Source organism: Dasypus novemcinctus, chromosome 29 (genome assembly GCF_030445035.2).
Source record: "Dasypus novemcinctus isolate mDasNov1 chromosome 29, mDasNov1.1.hap2, whole genome shotgun sequence".
NCBI classification, from domain to species: Eukaryota; Metazoa; Chordata; class Mammalia; order Cingulata; family Dasypodidae; genus Dasypus; species Dasypus novemcinctus.
Genome location: NC_080701.1, coordinates 30,095,206 through 30,099,544, shown reverse-complemented (window position 1 = coordinate 30,099,544; position 4,339 = coordinate 30,095,206). Strand labels below are relative to the sequence as shown.

General features: G+C 39.8%; 1 pseudogene; it reads right to left on the bottom strand.

The window, feature by feature from the left end:
• Positions 1–1,558: 1,558 nt before the first annotated feature.
• LOC101447119 (U3 small nucleolar ribonucleoprotein protein MPP10 pseudogene) lies at positions 1,559–4,109 on the bottom strand (annotated as a pseudogene).
• Positions 4,110–4,339: the final 230 nt, after the last annotated feature.

Here is a 4,339-nt window from a genome sequence, read left to right as displayed (position 1 = left end):
ATGACCATAGAACCCGTGGGTCCCTTTAGCCCTCAAAGGAACCAATACTTGGGGATTGTATCTACTTTATCTGTCTCTTAGACTCTGCTCAGTTGTGCATAAGGGCAATCCTTCCGACAGCCTCCAGACTCTTTTTTTTTTTTTAGAGACTCATAGCCATATAAACTCATTTCTCCTTTCTATTTCCCCATTACATTAGGTCAAACAGCATTTTAAAGTCATATTATTCTATGTAGACAGGGATATTCTACTGATCCGCATCGAACCTTCAATTCAAGGCCATTTTCCAGTTGCATTATCAGTTGTTAGTTGATAGTGATCCCTCGGTGCCAGGGAGGCTCACCACCGGGTGTCATGTCCCACGCTGGGGGGAAGGCATTGCATTTAGATGCTGAGTTAGGCTTCGAGACTGGCCACATTTGAGGAACATGAAAGCTGTCAGGAGGAAATTCCCAGGCACAGTGCTGCTCTAGGCCTTGTTCTTATTTCAGGTGTATAGGCTCACAAGCATAGTTATTAGTTTCAGGGGCTCACTGTTAGACCCTCATTCCTTCTCGGTCCTTGCTGCTGCACTTGGGGGACTGCCACTTCTCCCCTAGGGACCAGGGCACAGCACCCCCGGCCAGGGACCCAGTACCCCCCAGCTGTAGTTTTTAATTGTTGCCACTATGAGTATATCCAAACATTACCATGCACCCTGGACATATGCCCTGTATAGCTCCCTGTCAGCCATATATCCCCTGTCAATACTATCCTATACCAGTATTCCTCCGCTGCCATTGTTGGACCACTCTGGGATCGAGAACTTCCTGAATATTGAAGCCCCAATATAATGTCTGGATCTCTTACTAGCAAAATGGGATATAGCGATGGGTTTAAAGGTTAGATATAGTATACGTGTTGACTTGGAAAAATTCTACATCCTCTCTATAATGTGTTTTTGATCTCACCTATTGTGTCTTTAATTTCACTTTTCTCTTCAAGTTTTCAAATTCCTCTTTGTGCTCTCCTAGTGTTCTCTTGATGTCCTTTATCTCTTTAGCCATGTTTTTTTTTTCAACTTGTTGATTTGATTTAGGAGATTTGTATGAACGTCTTTGATTATTTTTCTCAAATTCTGTGCCTCATCTGGGGCTTTGATATTTACCTTTGCTTGGGCCATATCTTCCATTTTCTTAGTATGGCTTGTAATTTTTTTGCTGCTGTCCAGGCATCTGATATGTTGATGAGTTTATTCTGATGCTCAATTTTTCTCTTTTCTCTCTTATGTAGGGATTTAGTGGTGGGAGGCTGTACGTTACTGCCGTTCTTTGATTCTTGCTTCAATCTGTTCTAGCTCCTTAGCATTATCCCTGTTTAGTTGCTTGAATCTGGGACATGGACCCAGTTATGGGTTGCAGATCTTCTTCCACAGACCTGGGGAAAGAGTTTGTATAGGCCCCAAAAGGCCATTTTTATTTATTAACTTTTTTTTTCAGTTCTCAAACATTTTAATTTAAGCAGACCTATCAAAGAATATAAGATTACCCATTAATATTTATATTATGTACAAAATATACTACAACTTTAATTTATGAAAGAAAGATCCTGTCTTTTCTTCTTCTTTTCTATATTCTTTGCATTTTCACTTGATCTTGTGTTTAGAAAAGAATTCTTGAGATGTCTTTAAGGTCTTGTTTTTACCTTCATCCCTTAACAAGGAGGCTTTGCCTGCTTGGTCAGCTGTTTTAATATCTCTGAAGTGACTGCTTTGCTGTACTTCCCTGCCTCACCTGGATTACTCTTCTGTAGCAGGTTTCTCTGCTTCTCCTTCTTTATTGTCATATACTTTTGATATTTCTCTTTCCTTTGTTCTCGCTTATTGTCGGTAGCCATATTCTCTGTTTTTATACCTCAAACTTTTTTTCCCCTTAATTTCCTCTATGGCCAGGAGAGCTGTGTCACTAGTACTCCCTGGAGTCACTTCCTCCCGGTTGTGGCTAGCAGATTTGATACAGCTTTAATCTCTGGTACAGGAGGTTTAGGTATGAAATGGAAGTTTTATAGGGCATACAATTTTAAGAGTGAATCCATCATCTCTTGAATATCTACACAATCTAGTTTTTCTTCCTCCATTTTTGCTGGTTGATTTTGACATATTCCTGTTCATATATTTTAGCAAGGCTCAATTTACTTTTCTCATGATCTAATGTCAGATGCTTTTTATATTCATTTTCATCCTCCTTAGGTTTTTTTTTTAATGGATGACATCATCTCAAGCCTGATCTCTTATCCTCTACTGAATGATATCTTCCAGTTGAAGGGTACTTTCCTCTGTGATCATGGGTGCCATCTGGACTGCATGATCAAAGTGTAGGGACTCTTCTAAGAGGCTATTTTCTGCTCTCTTTTGGGCTGTCCCTTCTTGAAGCTGCCAACGTTTTTTATTGTTTTTTTCCAACAAGTCTTTTTCGAAAGATACAGTTTGGACATTCATTTTTTCTTGCCTTTTTTCAAGAGATGATTTAACTACATCAGAATCACTCTTTACATTTAAGGTATTTCCATCTTTAGTTTCTCCATCTTCATCACCTGGCAAAGCAAAGGTCATTCGCTTCTAACCTCCTTTATGTTTCTTACTGCCTTCACTTTCTTCAAAGACATCATCTTCATCTGATTCAGGGATGCCTTCTTCATCTTCTTCAGCAATTTTTTTTCCTTTCTTCATTTTAACCCTTCTCATCATAATTACCTGCTATGTCTTCATTGCTTTCAAGCAAATCAAATAAATCTATGTATTTCAAGTGTCTGCAACTTTTAATTAACTCAAGTTTTCAATTTTCCAAACAGTTCTCCCTCATCTTCATCTGAAGCAATATCTTCAAAAAAAATTACATCTTCTTCCTCATTGCCACCTTTTTTCTCTTATTCTTTTTCTACTTTTTCTAAAAAGGTCTCCAATTCAGATAGTTCGAAGAACTTATCCTCTGCTCTGGACTTTTCTCTTGGTTTCCCAGGCACTTTGTTTTGCATCTTGCTCTGCTGTTCTGGTTTGCTGATATCAAAGTCATGGTCAGAATCCTCATCACTGAAAAGTCAACTGTATTAGTCAGCCAAAGGGGTGCTCATGCAAAATACCAGAAATTGGTTGGTTTTTATAAAGGGTGTTTACTTCCGGTAGGAGCTTAGAGATACCAGGTCATAAGCATAAGTTACTTCCCTCACCAAAGTCTATTTTCACATGTTGCAGCAAGACGCCTGCCAACATCTGTGAGGATTCAGCCTTCCTGGGTTCCTCTGGGTTAAGCGCCTCTGTTTTTTCCACAAGGTAAGCTGTGTACTATCAGATCAGTGGCTTTGTCTCTCCCTGGGTCTCCAGCATCAGCATCAAACTCGAACATCGAAACTCCAACATTAAAAGCCCTTAACTCTGTCCTTTGCCATGCCTTTTATGTGTTAGTCCCCACCCACCAAAGGGTGGGGCCTCAACACCCTACTGGCACAAGAAGTTTACATAATTATTTAATCAAGTAAAGCTATGAATCCAATATAATCTAATATGCCCAGAGGAAAAGATCAGTTTACATACATAATCCAATATATCTTTTTGGAATTCATCAATAATATCAAACTGCTACATGAGCCTTATCCTCAGATCAGATCTGCTTGAGTTTTTAGCTCTCTCATCCCCTTTAAGATCATCACATTCAAGTTCTAACACTTCTTCTCTATCCTCCAAGTCCTGTACCTCTTAGCCTTCAGCTTCCATCTCTGAGCCATCCTCTTCCACTCCTCTTCATTCTCTGGGAGAAGACTAATGGCTTCTTCTTCAGCAGTTTCATTAGCTGTATCCTAGAAGCGCAGCAAAACTGGTTTGCATTGAAATCCAGTTTTTGCCAAATCTTTTCATCATCAAAATCGTCTATTACTAGTTTTTTTAAATGATTCTCATGAATCCCATCATTTTTCTCTAGTATTTTATGAAAGCTATAAGATACTATTGCTAAAGAAGTGAAATTTGATGTCAATCCATCTTGAATCATGAGGAATCACACAGGCTGGCTAGCGGCTTTCCTGACCTTGTTCAGATGCTACTCCACAGTCCATTGATGCCAGATAGGTGGGGCCATTGTCATCCACTCCGAGCCAAATACAATGGAAGAGAAATGCCCAGAAAGGGCGCAAAGATGTTCCCTGCGGAAGCCAGAGCCTGGGGACAAAGGATTTGCTTTTATTTACTTTCAATTTCCTCCCATATACTTCCTTGGTCTGCCAGGAGATGGTGCTCTTTATCAGACCTCTCAGTTCAAACCCTGGTCAGAATGTGTTTGCTGCAACCAGACCAGAGCAACCTGACAAA